Source organism: Mus musculus, chromosome 9 (assembly GCF_000001635.26).
Source record: "Mus musculus strain C57BL/6J chromosome 9, GRCm38.p6 C57BL/6J".
NCBI classification, from domain to species: domain Eukaryota; kingdom Metazoa; phylum Chordata; class Mammalia; order Rodentia; family Muridae; genus Mus; species Mus musculus.
Genome location: NC_000075.6, coordinates 121,347,967 through 121,365,894, shown reverse-complemented (window position 1 = coordinate 121,365,894; position 17,928 = coordinate 121,347,967). Strand labels below are relative to the sequence as shown.

At 49.8% G+C, this 17,928-nt stretch overlaps 1 protein-coding gene across 2 annotated transcripts in view; it reads right to left on the bottom strand.

The window, feature by feature from the left end:
• Trak1 (trafficking protein, kinesin binding 1) overlaps window positions 1–17,928 on the bottom strand; it is a 177,418-nt gene that overhangs the window by 109,025 nt on the left and 50,465 nt on the right. For both annotated transcript variants that reach the window (NR_152160.1, NM_001357972.1), the window contains exon 2: window positions 1,596–1,894. The gene's annotated coding sequence lies outside the window, so the exon portion shown is untranslated. The remainder of the gene's footprint in view (window positions 1–1,595; window positions 1,895–17,928) is intronic.

The window sequence follows — 17,928 nt, the reverse complement described above, 5'->3', positions numbered from 1 at the left end:
CTGTAAGAAGGAACCTCCAGAATCTGAATGGAGTGAAGCCATTCCCCCCTCCACAGTCAAGCATCAGCTCTTGCAGGAACTGGAGTGAACTGAGCTGTCCTGCAGAGACAAGAACATGGGCCTGCAGGGCCCACTGGGATTCTCCCAAGAAGGAGTTCCCAACATGTTCCTGCACTGAGAAGAAAGATGGATTGTGTCATATGTGGGTGTTTGACACCATGCCCTCAAGTAATATAGACAAGGGCGAGGGATCAGGGGCACAGGGGAGGGAATCAGGGGCACAGGGCAGGGAGGGCAGCAAAGGGGCTACACTAGAGGGAGCAGGAGAGACAGGTGTACAGGCCCAGGCAGGGACGAAGCACACTGGCACACCAAGGAACTACAGCTGTTTCTGTGCCCCTCAGCAGTCAGGCAACTCTTAATACACAGGGTATCCTGTGTGTAACTCTACGGGTAACCCAGAACAAAAAGAAGCTGCTAGAAGCCATTGTGCACAGGCAAAGTGTCCTGATGTGTGCAGCAAAGTGTCCTGATGTGTGCAGCAGTGTCCTGATGTGTGCAGCACAGTGTCCTGATGTGTGCAGCAGTCTCCTGATGTGTGCAGCAGTGTCCTGATGTGTGCAGCACAGTGTCCTGATGTGTGCAGCAGTGTCCTGATGTGTGCAGCAGTCTCCTGATGTGTGCAGCAGTCTCCTGATGTGTGCAGCAAAGTGTCCTGATGTGTGCAGCAGTCTCCTGATGTGTGCAGCACAGTGTCCTGATGTGTGCAGCACAGTGTCCTGATGTGTGCAGCACAGTGTCCTGATGTGTGCAGCAGTGTCCTGATGTGTGCAGCAGTCTCCTGATGTGTGTGGGCAAAGTGTAATATGACAGAGTGCTGAGGCACACACAGCGTTGGAACCCTTTCTGTGAACATAGCGTGTGGAGCCTTTCCTGCATCTAAAACTGACACTACATGTCACTGCCATGACGCCCATGCCAGTCTGGAGAAATACAACCCAAGAGAGAATCAAACTACACTGAACACCCATGATGCTGCCTGGGGCCCAGTGCTACTGTCTTCAGCCTCTGTGACAATTCTGTGACACGCTGACCCAAGCCACGGAATGACACCAATGAAGCAGGTTCTGAACGGAAGGTCCCTGATCTCAGATGGTGACTGCATCCACCCTGTGATGGTTCATGCTGTCACCCTGACAGGCTCGAGAACCATTTAGGAGACAAACCTCTGGACATGTCTGCCAAGAAGTTTCTCAACCGTGCTAACTCAGGTGGGAAAACCAACCTTGAGTGTGGGCTGCACTATCCCATGGGTCCTAGGCTGCGTAACTCGTTCGTCTCCTTGACAACTGTGGATGCAGTGAGACCAGCAAGCTCACAATCCTGCACTAACTTTTCCCCAACCATGACAGACTGCACCCTAAACTGTGAGCCAAAATAGGCCCACCTTCCCTACAAACTGCTTTAGCCAGTTAGGCTGCCATGGCAACATGAAAATGCATACACTCCCAGGCCTTCTCCTGGGGCTGCATACCTCTCCCAGTCTTGATGGCTGAAGCCCCATCCCCATCCCCAGCAGGGTAAGGTCAGCATACCGGTGATGGTGCAGGCATCCCGGTGCTCTCTGTAGCTGGGAGCATCTTCCACAGCCTCGCTCACATAGTACTCTTCAGGGATGCCCGGGCCGCAGGCGAGGACCGCATGGCTGCAAGCCTCAGAGATGGGCGTGGAGCTGGCCGAGGTGTCGTCGTGCAGGGCTGTGGCGTCCAGCTTGGCAGGTTTCAAGGGGAGGTGCCCACTGCCATGGGGGGTCCCCGCTGCCGGAGTCAGGGGCAGTCGGGCGGATGGCCCCCCGGGAGATTCAGTGTACCAGAAGGTGCGGCTCACAGAGAATCTGTGGAACAACCCAGAGAGAAGGACACCGTCATGAGGGTCTGTGGATACATCTAGACAAAAGCTTTAAGATCAAGGCAGGGGAGATTAGGGTCTTGTCACAACACTGCAGAGATGGTTCTCCGGCTAACCAGGCCTCAGTCCCAACACAGAAATCAGCCTTGGCTTGTACTAAGACATTAACAAAGTGGCCTCAGCTAGAAGGGCATGGCCATCCTCAAAGGGAGAAGCCAGGGCGGGCATGGAGCAAGTCATCGTGGGCAGAGCACGAGTGTACGCTCTGAGGAAGATGCAAACTGACACTGCGAGGCGATATGGTCATCTGTACATTCAGTTATAAATGACACCATTAAATTCTGCTAAACGCAAGTCCACAAAGAACTTTAAGGTCGGTGCCCACTTTAAGCTACAGTGAGATAGGAGTGAACTCCTTTGAGAACCTGGTAAGTTAAGACCTTATTTAAAAAAACAAAAACAAAACACATCAGGCCCATTCACAGGCTCCTGGGGAGGGCCAAAGACAATGAACGAGAGCCCTGGGAATGGTAAGTGATAAGCGGGCTACAGCAACATCAGTCCCATTGGGCAACTCAGACTGCCATTGAAATCTGACTATAGGAAAAGAGTTGCTCTGTTTCAACAGCAACCTACATGCTACCTCTCAGGACAGTGTTAGCCCCTGAGAAGTTATCCTTTTATTCAGTAAGGGTCCTCTCCCTCCCACCCACCTCTACACACACACACACACACACACACACACACACACACACACACACGCACGCACGCGCGCGCGCGCGCAAATGGCAAAAGTGTATAATAGGGGTGTGTTGAATGACAAAGGCTCAGTGGATAAAGTGCTTGCCACTCAAGGACCTGAGTTCAAATCCCCAGCACCATGTCAAAGCCAGGCACAGTAGTTCATGTCTATAATCCGGCATTTCTACAGCAAGATGGACGGTGGAAGAGGCTCACGTGCCAGACAGCCTAGTGAACAGAGGGCAACAAACAGATCCTCCACCAACACAGTAGAAGGTGAGGTCTGACATCCAAGGTGTCCTTTAACCTCTATCTCTGTGCCATGGCACACACACTTGCACACCCACTTGCACATGCATGCACACACACACAGAGTATACATAGGGACAGAAGTTCAAAGAGAGTGGAAATGTGGCTTAGCCATTAAGAGTGTGTACCGCTCTTCCCGGAACTCATGCTGGGTGGGTCACAGGCATCTATTACATCACTCCAGCCCTAGGATTTCTGGTGTCTTTTTTTTCTGGCCTCCATGGGCACCCACACACATGTGCACGGACACAGAGATGATGCGGCCGTTAAGAGTATCTACTGCTCTTGCAGAGGTCCTGCGCTCTTTCCAGCACCCGTGTCAGGATACTCACAGCTTCCTATAACTCTAGCTCCAGGGGATCGGACGTGGCTTCCACAGAAACTTCAGGCACATGGGCACATCATCTGACACAGGTACACACACATAAGCAGAAAGAATTTAAGTGGACAGAAAGTATGAAATGGGAAGAGGCGGAGGTTCTGCGTACACTAAGGAAACAGAAGCAAGAGAGGCCTGGAACATGGGTGCTTTCTGTAGGATGACATGTGGAACCCAACTGACCCATCACACCTGCTCGGCAGAGATGCACAGAAAAGTGGAGAAGCAGCCTCGTGAGAAAGCACAAAGCATTCTGGGTACTAGGGCTGGAAGTCGGCGTGCCAGAAGTCCTCCACAGGTTGCCAGCCATGCTCGGTGCTTTAGTTTGAGAATTCTTTAGATGAGGCTAAGGGACGCTGGCGCTACCCTGGCAGTCTTGAGCGAGTAATGGCTTCCTCTGTGTGTCGGCTGTGTTCTGACTCTGGTCTGGACACTGACTGGCCAGGAACAGTCTAACAAATGACACATGTCTGTATACATCTTCACAGGAGTGGGAGAAGGAAAGGCTGAGCTCCCACTCTGGGAACCTGTGTTAACCTGAAATGATCCACCACCAGGTTAGTTCTGAAGAGTTCCAGAAAAACAAACAAACAAAGAAAGAAAAAAAATCCAAAAATCATAAAAGTGAGATTAAAGGGAACAAAATACAAAAAAAAAAAAAGTATGGTGTTTCAAAAAGATGTTTAAAGATGTATTTATTTCATGTGTACGGGTGTTTTTTGCCACATGTCTCTCTGCAGGGTGATCAGTGCCGGGGGAGGCCAGAAGATGTATCCCACAGATCTGGAGTTACAGGTCTCAGTGAGCAGCTATGTGAGTGCTGAGAATCAAACCTGGGTCCTCTGGAAGAGCAGCCTTAACCTTAACCTCCTAACGACCGGAATGAGCCTCACTCAGCCACCCAATGACCCATGTGACTCCCCCATCTAATTTCTGACTTGAATAGAGTCCCAGGCTGGGGAAAACGGGGGGGGGGGGGGGGGATGCAGAAGAAGGGGAAATAGCCCACCTCAGGGTGTGAGTCTGCGGAAACCCTTACTACAGTATTTCTAACTGTGCTTTCTGCCAACGACTCAAGATGTCTACAAACTCTAAAAGCAAAAATAAACAAACAGCCAGGATGGTACACCAGAAGAGGCCAAGGGCTGGGGAAGCAGCCCAGTGGGTTGGGAGGGTCTCAGTTCTATGGCCAGCACTCATCTAACAAGAGTCGGGTGGTGGAGCCTGTAAGCTAGTGCTGAGGAGGCGGGGATGGGTAGCTCACACACATGTACACACACGCAAAGCAGAAAACTGGTCAGAGGCTGCATAGTGCACACGTTCCAACAGCCCCAGGCACCATCTGTGGAGACAGGAAGAGGACGCTAAGCTTCCGGCTGCTGAGACATGGGCTGGATCCCTGCAGGTGGCTGAGCCCAGCCCTCCTGTGCCCACGCCCGAGACAGAGACCGTGTAGCAGATGATAACAAAGCAGTGATCAAGGCATATCAACCCTGTGTTCTGCATACAGCAAACTCATATGCCAGTCACCACTCTCAAAATTACTCAGACTGCCCAAGAAAGCGAGCCTTGTATGTCCCTAAAATTACATTTGAAATGGCTCTCTACGGCAGCACACAGTTACACAAGTGTGCCACTACTGGCCCTTCTGAGGCTGGCAGGGAGCACGGGGAGCTGCCCACCGTTGCTAACCTCCCTGTGTGGCCAACTCTTCTTAGCTGAACGTTTAGCAACCCCACTTAGAAGTAAGGAAATAAGGGGCCACACAGAGTCAGCGGAGGGGACCAGTGTGAAGCCGTTTCCTGCCACTGAGTGCTGCGTCTCCCAGCTTCCCCTCACGCAAACAGGCTCAGGAGAAGATCCTGGATGTCTCTGGCCCCAGCAAAGCCTGGCACACACAAAGCCAGGGCTTTCTTCCAGATAGAGGAAACAAACGGGCTTTTGAAAAGCCTGCCCATGGGTGAAGGCAGCACACTGTGGGCTGTGCGGTTGACTGGCTGCAGCCTGGGGAGCCAGGGGAAGACGGGACCCCAGTCAGCAGAGGAGTGAGAGGTTCTGCAGCCTGGCCATTTTGGCAGACAAAGGGGTGCCAGAAAGATAACAATGGGGATGGGGGCAGGCCAAGAGCATACACCAGGGGGAGGAGCATACACCAGGGGGAGGCGTGCACACCAGGGGGAGGAGTGCACACCAGGGGGGAGTGCACACCAGGGGGAGGAGCACACCAGGGGGAAGAGCACACACACACACACACACACACACACACACACACACACACACACACACGGGGGGGGGGGGGTGCACACCCCAGGGGGTGAAGGCGCAAAGGCACAAATGTCCCTTTCTGTTCTAGAATATCATACAATGGATTTCTCCATTTCTCTGGTTTCTGCTCCCTCAACTCCAAACTTTACCTCAGAGAAACCTCTTTTTTTTGTTTCGTTTTTTTCTTTTTCAAGACAGGGTTTCTCTGTGTATCCCTGGCTGTCCTGGAACTCACTCTGTAGATCAAGCTGGCCTCGAACTCAGAAATCCACCTACCTCTGCCTCCCAAGTGCTGGGATTAAAGGTGTTGCCACCACTGCCAGGACAGAAAAAAAACCTCTTATGTTTTTGTAGCCAATATCTGTTTCCTGTGTTTTCTGTCCATTTCCCTCCTAACCTTCACTGGGGTGAAGTCTCCCCTCAGCTACCACCTCCTGGCTGGAGCCCTGGGCTTCTCAGGGGTCTCTACAATGTAGGGGTGCCACCTGCATTTGTGAAGCCATGGGCATAAGGACAGGAGGTGGTCCCAATCTGAGAGTGTGGAAAGGCCCAGAGTCGCCTGGGCATAAGCACAAGAGGCTGAACACACAGAGCCTGTGTTCTCCTTTCTAGTTTAGGAACAAGCTCCTAAGAAGGCCAGCCAGTCTTCAGGCTGGGCATGGAGGGCAGTCACTGGAAGCCCTGGTTCCATATGGGATATGCATATGCCTGGGATGAGGCAGGATCATGACAGGGGAAATGGAGGGACAAGGGTAGAGGAACAGTCCTTCACCCTGGGATCTAGGTCACCCTTCCTGCAGGCTAGGCCAGGAAACCTCAGCACAGTCAGCCGAAAAGGCCAAAATCACCAGCGATAACATGTGTCTCCCTAAAGACACCTCAGACAGGGACACTGAAATGAACAAGCTGTGCTGACTTTGGGCCATGGTGTGTCTGTGACCTTTGTTTGCCCTCCTGTCACCCTGAATCTAAACAACATGCTCCCTAAGACCACCTTACAGTTCCAGTTACAACTGGAGGCTTTTAAGGGAAGTAAGCCAGTTCATAGAGGTTTTACATACTTTTCATACTTGGCTTCATCTTTAAACCTCGTTGTAAACTGAATCCTTTGAATAACATAAACACACACACATACACACACACACAAAATGTAAAGACACCTAGGTGTAGCTTTCTTGGGAAGTTTACAGCTATGTATATATATGTATATATTCATTCACACATACACACACATAAAGGTGTGTGTGTATATATATATATATATATATATATATATATATATATATGAATTATAAAGGCATGCTTTTCCTAAGCACATTGCTCCCATCTCCCTCCCTCCCCCCTCCCCTCCCCCTCCCTTCCCCTTCTCCTCCCCCCCCCCCATCCCATTTCATTTTTCCCTTGAAGCGTATGTTCTCTCTGATTCCTTCACTTGCTTCACCCTGATTCATGCTCAGATTCCTTTCTGCTAAGTAGCCAGGAACCTGACTTTATCTCAGCGGATGTCCCTGGGGGTACTGGACTCTTGGGGCCTCCAGCAGCAATGCTGGCTGTGTCTGCAGCTGACAAAGGGACTGTGTGGGGTGCTGGTGCCTCCCTCTCCACCATGACAAACCTTCGGTTGCCACTGTTACTGTCAGCTGCTCAGAAGGTGCTGAGGCTAACTTGTACTATTTTAAAGTCCAGGCAACCCTGGCACGGCCAGGACTGGAAGCTGAGCTACTGCCCGGAATGGAAGGTGTGGCCTTGTTTAAGGCTCGTAACTTACACGAAGCGAGCAGCATTAGCATCTGCTTTCCTCGGGAGAATCTGGGCTCAGGGAAGCCAAACAACCTGGCCAGAAGCATAGCCTTGCTTGAATGGCTCCAGATATGTTACTGCTCAGGGTGAGTGGTGCTGGACTTAAGGAGAGTCAGGCACACCATGTGGCCACTCACGACAAACCATTCCCTCCACCCTGGATCTATAAGATGGCATTCCCACCATAGCAGAATCAAAGGAACTCCATGAAGACACACGGGCCTACACCTGTCCAGTCAGCAGAGATGTGGGGCTCCAGTAGCCAAAGCCTCCCAAAACTCCCCATCTTAGCGCTCTCTGACCTTCGATGCCCTTCCTGTCACTCCCATGAGTCCACTGGCTCTATAACAAGTGGCTAGTGGGAGCTGCATGCCAACACTGAACAGTGGAACAGGAGATGAGTTTCAGCCAGGTGGGGTAAAGAGCACCGTGGCCAAGAAGTCAACAACCAACAAGCCGCTCGCGCTACCCAAGATTCACTCCAGGGTCACTCCAGGATAGAACCATCCTCTTGATGAGAGGGTGTAGAAAGGCGTGGGGAATTCAGGGGTGCATTCACGGTTCATCCTGAGTCACTGCAGGTGGGGGGCTAACAAGAGTTTCTCTTCAGGAAACGTCAGCCTGTGCAGACACCACCAAGGTTAACAGCACCTTGGCGGGGCATCCTGTAACCAAGTTGTGAGGACCCCCACATCAGATGACACCCTCTGAACGTCAACGTGGCTGGCGGGTGCCCTGCTGCAGGCCTGTCCTGTAATCCCAGCACCTAGAGAACGGAAGCAGGAGGATAAACTGGAGCCCGGCTTGGGTCACACACAGCAAAGCTCTACCTAGAGAACAGAGCTACTGATCTAGCTCAGTAGGTAGAGGACTTGCCCACCATTGCCAGAGTCCTGGTCCTCTGTTCCCCAACCCCCACCATACACACACAGAAGCAGGGATGCGAGGGAGAGAGGAAGGGAGAGAAAGAAGGTTGAAGCATCATCATGGTAACCGAGGCACAGAAATGGAGATGACAGTTTCAGTAACCGTTCCTGGAGCTGTTGTGACTTCTTATGACTGTTGTGAGGGTCCCTGGGTCCCTTGAAGGAACAAAGGAGGACAGCAGAGGTCAGGTGGACACTGTTACAGGTTCTGCTAGGAGGACTTCAGGACAGCCTTGCACAGGGACAGACAGCCACGCGCAGCAGCTGTCCTGAGTGCCTTGCCCCACCCTTACACCAGAGATTCCAGGCTCTGGCTGGCCTGGAATCCATAATCCCCTTGTCTCAGCCCTCCGAGTGCTGAGGTGGCAGGCCTACACCACCACACCAGGCTCAATGCCATTTATTTATCTCCTGTGAAGGGACAGGAAAGGTCTCTTGCTGAACTTAGAGCTCATCATTGCAGCTAGACTGGGTAGCCAGAGACTGCCAGGAATCCATCTGTGGCTGGCTCTCACATGGGCTCTGTGAATCTGAACTCAGGGCCTCATGACAATCAGAGAACACTACTGGGCTCCCCAGCACCTCGAAGCAGTTATTTTTAAATTATGCATGTGTGTGTACATGGTTTTGTGTAGAAACACATGTGTGCATACATGTGGAGGTCAGGGGTCAATTCTGGGTGTCGTCCTGAGAAATGCCACCTGCCTCCTTGACATGGAGTCTCTTTCACCGACTTGGAGCTTGTGGTGCGGCTGGCTGGCCGCCCCACTGTCTACTGTCTCCGTCTCCCTGGGTTGGGACTGGAATACCATGCCACCATATATACCCAGCTTTTGTACCTGGTTTCTGGTGATCAAACTCTGGTCCTCAAGTGTGTATGGCATGCACTTTGCTGGCTGGGTCACCTCCCCAGCCCTTAGTGCCACCTTAAAGCCATGCCTTCTTCTAGCTCTGGAGAGCCTACCTCCCCCAATAATAACACAACCAACATCACTTAAAGAAAGTTCTGGGCTGAAGAGATGGCTCAATGGTTAAGAGCGCTGACTGCTCTGCCAGAGGTCCTGAGTTCAATTCCCACAACCACATGGTGGCTCACAACCATCTGTAATGAGATCCAATGCCCTCTTCTGGTGTGTCTGAAGAGAGCTGCAGTATACTAATATAAATAAAAAACAAACAAACAAACAAACAAACAAACAAATAAATAAAAAGAAAGTTCCCCAAACTCAAGAATAACAAAGGAATGACTGTGGCCCAATCCAACCCAGGCCAGACCCCTTTAGATCCTTCTGTAGCAAAGAAGCAATGTCCCCAACACACACGGTGACACCGGACAGGCCCGCAAAGTAAGGAAGGCTGATCCACTGATGCATCAAGGTTTCATGAATGAGAGGCGCTGTCACATGACCAACCCCCATGTCCAAGAATAATTCTGTTGCAGCTGAGAGGCAGCCCAGCCTCGACTCTGTCTCCTAGAATTAGGGAGAAAATGAGACCAGACCCAGAGCAGCTCAGCCTTACGTAACAGTCCCAACCCTCTTTTAGCTGTAGCAGCAGATTTTTTAAAGCACCATAAATAGCTCCCTCTCCTGCAGGGAGGCCATCCAGCCACAGAGCCTGAGGCAGCCAGCTTCTCCTCTTTCTTCTGCAGTGGAACCTTCACAAGCCTTCCAACACCTAGCAAGGTTAGTGAGGCAAGCGTGCCTGGCCCAGGACAGACATGTGTCACTGACCCCTAGAAGCTAGGCAGGAGATTCAAACTTTGGCCATTGACCGCCAAGAGTCAGCACTCACAGACTGGCACAGGCAGCAGAGACTACATTCGGGGACCCCACAGAGGGGCTTCTCTTGCAAGGTGGCACTGTGGGGGACAAGAGTAGCCGTCAGACATTTAATCCTGCCAATCGAGGGGCACAAGGCCAGCCTGGCAGGCAGCAGGAGGGAGGAGGTTTACAAGGCCCAGCAAAGTGATACTATGCCAGGCCCAACTGCAAGCTGCGTACAGAAAGCCACATCCTAAACCCTTCACATCCCAGGATTGGAGGAGGAACCTGGAGGCTGGCCAGAGCTGGGAGGGAGATGGCAAGAATGACTACCTCGTCCACAGATCCCTGCAAAGTGCTCATGGAATTCCTGAGATGCTAGGCTGGAAAGCCCTTACCTTGAAAACAAAAGTTCTGCCCAAGAAGGGCTCAGGGACCTGGGCTGCGGAATACTGCAGTCTACCTAGTAGGAATCATTTTTTGGAAGGGACACTGCATCCCTGGGGAGGATGCAGGCCAAGATCTACGGGAGGCTGGCATGGCAGGGAGGGGGTGTCACATCGGCCCTCTGAATATGGGCCTAAAGTTAATCATCAACCACACCCAGTGGCTACTTAGCCTCAAGTCCCAGGACAAAAGAATCAACTCCAAAGGGTGGACACCTAGGATCATGGGGTGGGGCTAGGAGAGGGTAGGAGCAGATGTCCATGGTGCAGCCTTTAATGTACTCAAACTATCAACAACAACAACAACACAAGGGCCCTACCAACAAAAAAGGGCATACAGGCTGCATGCATCATGTCATGACTGGGTTCTGCCAGGTGGGGGCACTGCCAACCCTAATTAATTCACAGCAGCCAGAGGATGGCAAGCCCATTCATTCTCTTCCCATTGGCTGTAGGGGGAAAAACTGAGGTTTGAAGTCATAAGTTCTATAGCCCAGGGAGGGCAAGAGGGTTCGGCAGATAAAGGAGCTTGCTGCCAAGCCTGAAGACCTGAGTTCAATCCCTTGAACCCATATGGTAGAAGGAGAGAAGAGATTCCTCCAAGTTGTCCTGAGTGTACTACACACAAAGACACACACATGCGCACCAGCACATGTGTACTACAAAAGTGTGCATGTGTGCTTAGTAAATTTTTTTAAAATCACTAATAAAACCATAGCCTGAGGTGTATCCAGGAAACGTCAAGTATCTCATTCCTCCTTACAGTGTGTGTAGGATCTTAGCTTTTCAGAACATGCTGGGACAACAAAAAGAACCACTGTACGAGGAAAACAGCTTTCTCAAGTGAGCACGTGCAAGGAAATTATGATCTTCTCACACCCAAAAGCTAAAGGCAAACAGTATAAAACGTTGCTAAAGCTGATTCAACGACAGAAGTTACCAGGAAAAATTATATAGGCTGGCAAGACGGCTCAGCTCACAGAGGACCTGTGGCAGAGCCTCATGGCCTGGGACTATATTGGAGAAGAGAAGCAAGTCCCACGAGTTGGTCTATGAGCTCCACACATGTCACATGCTCTGCATGCTCCCTCCACACATAGATGCACACACAAGAAAATAAATAAATAAGCAAGCAGGCTTTAGGTTACCGGGAAAATGGCAATGATAATCAGAACCGTCACCCTGGCATCTTTCCATTCCTAACTGACCTGTGCTGCTCACTTCAGTGATGTTCAGGAACTTAGATCAAAGCAATCCCAAAGGGATAGAGAGAGAGTTCCATCAGTTAAGAGCACTGGCTGCTCTTCCAGAGAACCTGGGTGTGATAGTTTGTATAAGTTCAGTCCAGGGAGTGGTACTATTAGAAGGTGTATCCCCATTGGAGTAGGTGTGGCCTTTTTTGTTGGAGTAGGTGTGTCACTGTGGGTGTGGACTTTAAGACCCTCATTTAAACTGCCTGGAAGACAGTATTCTGCTAGCAGCCTTCAGATGAAGATGTAGAACTCTCAGCTCCTCCTACTCCATGCCTGCCTGGATGCTGTCATGTTCCCACCTTGATGATAATGGACTGAACCTCTGAACCTGTAAGCCAGCCCCAATTAAACATTGTCCAAAGAGTAGCCTTGGTCATGATGTCTGTTCACAGCAGTAAAACCCTAACTAAGACAAAGGTGACTGCCTGTAACTCCAGTCTCAGTGAAGAGACCCTCTTCTGATCTCCAAGGCCATCACATGCACACATGCATATGCACACATGCACACACACAATATACAAACACACATACATACATACATACATACATACAAACAAAGCACTCATATACATAAAATAAGTCTTACAAAATTTAAAAGTAATTCCACAGCTAGTTGTTCTCTAAGGAAAAGCAGAAGTTCGTTCTAAGACCTAACTTTCCTCGAAGCACATATGAAGACAGAGAAACCTGTTATCTATTACAGATGTCAATTAAATAAGACACAGTCGGGCCACACAACACAACTTGTCCCCCTCATTCCTGTGCCTTACGATAGCAACACAGAGAAACTGGGTCACCAAGAACAGATGTCAAACACGGGCTCAGTGTGAAATCACAGCTCACAACCCATTGCAGGGCATGGTGTGTCTATCTGCATTAGAAGATGCAGAACTTCGCCACACGCACCACCAGGTCAGAGCCTCTCTCAACCCTCATCTGAGATGCTTCTATCTGCAGCAGGCAGGGATTAACACAGGGACACAACTACCCAGAGAATAAGAGACTGTTGAGAGCTCAGCCCTAAGAGAACACATATATGGCACACATACCCCAGTATCCAAGGCGTAGGGTCGCTGGGGAGCTGGAAGAATGTGCCAGCCAAAAGCAGTGTGGCTACAAGTCAGTCTCCGGATACGGCATGCAAATGGACTTGTGAGCTCACGGCAGTGGAAGAAACATGTACAAACCTACACAAGTCCAAGCCGGACAACATCCCAGCACGGAGAGGGGAGTCGGGCACATGATCCCACCCCTTAGCCACAGAGCTATTAGCAACTGCTAGCTGCTGGGAGTTGGGGGGGATAGGTTTCTCTAATTGTTTCGCTCTTGTTAAGTTGACTATGTGCCCAATGGAAGACCACACACCTCAGCTGGTTGGGTAGCACAAAGTAATCTTGAAGGTTTTTATAAAAAAAGCATCAAGTTGGGTGGGCTAGGAAGGGTCACTGTGATCACAACAGGCTGCATGAAAATCTCAAAGAACTAACACTTAGTAAAACCTAAATGGTGTAACTCACCATCTGCCAGGCAGAGTTACATCACCACTATCCCCGCCCACAGAGCCCCACGCGGCGGCCTCTGTGACCCTTCCTTATTATTGGCAGCTTCCAACCCCACACTTCAGCCCATTCCTCTCTCCTGCTGAGTCACCTGACTTGTCTACACCCACACCATCCCAACAACCTGGCCGTGAGCAGGGCTCCTCTCCGAGGGCACGGGACGCACACTAATTTCCCAAGGTGTTTCCTCTCAGTGCTAAGCACTAATCCCAGGGAAGCCACTGAACCTAGTTCCTCTCGACAAAGCAAGGAGCAGTAATGATGCCAAACAGTAGGGGGCGCTACGAGGACTAAGTGAGATAAGTATACAGTAGGTGCTCCATAAATGACAGCTTTGCAGTTACCCCAGAGATAAAACCCTCACAAGGCAGAGGGAAAACAGAACCTGAGGGGAAAACAGACCATGATATTTTAATGGGCATTTTCCTAAAATCAGGGACTACAGACTTCAGAGAGCTCTGTATGAAACAGCTAAGAGTGGGTTATATAAGGCTCGCTTCCATCCGATTAGGTCGCCATTGGACCCTCAGAGCTTAGAACACAGTAAACTCAATGTTTATAGAACAACTTCAGTGATTCATCCTTATGCCTGCCCCTGTGGAAAAAGAGACACCCTGGCCTCCCTGCCTTACCAGAGTGTGACAGGTCAATTACAATCCCAGCAATCAATGGTGCATACATTGTCACAGCAGGAAATGTCCGAGGGGCTTCCTGAGTAACAGGCTTGCTACCTCCACACTCAACTCCTCACAGAATTCTACACAATTCAAGACTTGAAAACAGGAGGGAGAGAGGGAGGGAGGGAGAGTCCCCCACATAGCTATCCCAAAGGGACTGCGAGTTTGTTTTAAAACTCATATCTATTTGCACATTGGCCCTCAATGTGCCTGAACTACAGTGGAATCCCAGCCTGGTGTTTTTCAAAACAGATTCCACAGCTATGGAAACACAAGTTGCCCTCAGCTATGACTTCAGTGTCGGATACAGAGAGAGGAAGCAACCCAACGTAGCTACACCACCTTCCCACAGACAGTGGACACCCAGTAAACTACGCCTCCCCCGCTGAGCACACAGACCCCTTACCTCTCTGATTTATAGGCAAACACCACACAAAAGTTCCCCTGGTGAGTGTGTGGTGGTTGGGTGTGGAGATAATTATCTTCCTGATCTACTAGCTCTAAATGAAGCCCCTGGAGAAGCCAGGAAGCCTTCTCCGTGGATTGCAGGAACAGATTCTGGACTTGATCCTGCCTGATGGCAAAGGAGGAACATTCGAGAGCCCCCATCAAAGGTGTCCTGGAAGAAGGCGAGCCAGCAGCTTCGGGTTTTTCAGCCACTTTCAGCATTTTATCTAAAGCAGAGCTTGGGACCATTCAGAAACCCTGAACCTCGGCACAGGAAAACCCAGGAAACAGGCAAAGACTGAGGCTTCCAAGGGCAAAGGAGGCACCAGGCTCAGCTCAGTCCCCAGGAAGAAATTACTTTCTTACTGAGATGAGCAGCAGGGCTAGGGACCAACAGCTCAGACCCACACAGTAAACAGTGGCCCTCTGGCCTCAATCACACACTTCCAGGACAGCGTGATTGCCTTGGGGTGTGCAGTCTGAGCCAGCACAGAACAGACTATGGTGAGCTAGGAAAAAAAAAAAAAAAAAAAAAAAAAAAAAACGGCAGGGAGAAACAATGTTTCAATGGAAAGGAGGGATGCTGAGCAGGGAGGACTTAGTCATCCCTAGGCAAGAGTGCTCCTGGCACAAGCACTCCCCAGACATCAGACAGGGAGCCGCCCACTCTGACCCCTGCTCAGAGAAACTGCAGCCACACTCAGCTGCTCAGTTTTTACAAACCCAGATGCTCTACCCCCACACCTCCATGAAATGCTAAATGTTGAAGATGAAGAACTTAGGGCTTGGGATGCAGCTCTGTGGCAGAGCAGTAGCCCAGCCCTGAGGCTCTGGGTTCAATGTCCAGCACTGGAACAACTGGACTTGGTGGCGCACACCTACCATCCCAGGACTAGAGAGGTGGGGGGCAGGAAGATCAAGAGTTCAAGGTCATCCTCCGCTAAAGAGCAGGGGCCAGCTTGGGCTACATGAAAACATGTCTCAAGAAACGAAAAACAAGACAGAAGAAGAAGAGGAGAAGGAGGAGGAAGTAGTAGTAGTAACAATCCACAGATACAACCACGGACCTGGAAACACAGAGATAAAACAAAGTAGCACAGATGGCAAGGTCCTTTAATGTCCGTGAACAATAGCCAGGTAGAAGATACATGAAAAAATTAAATTCTGCATGTTACTACCAAATTAAGATACTAAGAAGCAGAATGAGATATGTTAATAAATAAAAAGGCAGAAAACTTTGGACCTAGTGGTGCATGCTTTCAATCCCAGCACTTGGGAGGCAGAGGCAGGTGGATTTCTGAGTTCAAGGCCAGCCTGGTCTACAGAGTGAGTTCCAGAACAGCAAGGGCTACACAGAGAAACCCTGTCTCGAAAAACCAAAAAAAAAAAAAAAAAAGGCAGAAAACATTCTTAACCTTTCGACCATGTTACTAGCTGTGTCCTGGGTTTAAAGAGCACAATTTTGAGCCACTGAAGATCCATTTGGGGAAAAAAAAAAAAAAAACCTGTTTAAGGGCTGGAGAGATGGCTCAGAGGTTAAAGGCATTGGCCAAGTGGGCCCAAGTTTGATTCTCAGCTCACATCCATCTGTAACTCTGGTCCCAGATCTGAGGCCCTCATCTGGCCTGTGGTACACATATATCCAGCAGGCAAAATATTCCTACACATAAAGTAGATAAATCTAAAAACATATTTTTCCCTGATCATTTCCCACTGATGGAAAAGTCCTGTGACCTGCTGCTAAGTTAATAATGAAGGTATAAAAAGCTGGCTGTCGGGCCAGAGAGACTGACTGCTCAGCCTGTAGAGTCTGCCAAGCTTGATCCTTGGGAGCCACACGGTGGAAGGAGAGACCTGACCCCTGCGAGTTGTCCTCTGTGCAAGAAAACTAAAAAACACTAACACATAAGCAGCAATGATGCTAATAAGCAAAGAGCGATGCTAACACGTCGCAACAATGTAAGCAGCAATGCTGACACATAAGCAATGATGTAAGCAATGATGCCAACATGTAACAACAATGCTGACACGTAAACAACAGTGCTAACACATAAGCAGCAATGCTGGCACGGAAGCAATGAAGATAACGCATAAGCAATGATGCTAACATGTAAGGATGACGTAATCAGCAATGCAACACATATGCAACAGAGAACTGACAACTGGGCGGAGTTAGAGTGGAGGGATGAACAGGGTATGGGGTCACCTCTTTTACTACTCTGGACTTTAGATCATATTCATGTTTCATATGATCTCAAAATTAAAATAAGTCACCCTGAAATCAGGAGCAGCAAGAGACCAACTTAATCATCAAAGCAGTGAGCTATTCAGAAGGACTAACCTAGCCTAGATGCTTAAACCTGTGATTCTGTGTGCCCGTGCTAAGAGATTTCTAAAGAAGAAATAAACTTCAAATTCCTAAGTTCAGTAGAGGGAAGGAGCTGATGCTGAAATCATGGACACACTCAGTGAATATATATACTCAGTAGTATACATGTACACTAATGTACATATTATATATACATTTACAAGCTATGCTGTATACAATGCAAATATGCTGCTTACAAACAGGCTTTTCTTTTTCTGTTCAGCAGGAGGCATTAGTTGGAGAGGCAGGGGGTGTGTTTTGGGCGGGAGTAAGCAAATCCTTTAACTGTGAATGCAAACAGTCCCTCACACCAGGAAGGGGCAGGCGGGGCAGATCTCAGCAGGCTGGTCACCTCTGGAAGGCAATACTGCACTGTGTGATCTGCCCAAGGCAGCTGGGACTGCCTCTGTTAAAAAGACTTTGGTCTTTACCAAGTAGGCCAATAACCCACCATGGAAATGCTGCCTGAGACAAAGCCCTCAGGAGAAGCTCAGTGAATTACAGGAAAGCTCGGGCTCTGACACAAGAAAGCTGCAACCCGTGGGGCCGGGATCACTCAGAGCAACAGGGCTGAGAAGACACAGCTTCGTCACCTCCACGATTCAGACATCTCCAATCAGAATCAAACACCAAAAAACGCAGGGCACTTAACCCTAAAAACGCACACCTAATTTTTTTTTTTTTAACGCGTCCTTAGATCATTTTCAGAAGAGTCTTTCACCTCCAGGAAGTCTAGTGCAAACACTTCAGCTTTGTTATTTTAGGAAGTCCCCAAACTGCCTGAACCGTTTGCCTCTGCCAGGGCCTGTTTCCCGGGATGACATCACCATCAGGCAACCATCCTCTGAGCCTGTGAGTCTAGAATCACAAATCAGCTCTTCAGATTCCGGCCAGGAACATTCTAGAGCCCTCAGGAATTACCTCTGGGTAATCCAGCATGTCCAAACATCTGTTTCATGGGCCTGTCTGCGAGCGGATCACATTTTTGCGGCCTAACACTCCTGACCCTCCAGGAGGCATGCTGGACCTTCCTTAGGTCTCGGAACCCTAAAGCCTTGCTGCGAAAATGAGTGTTTTGCTACTCCCA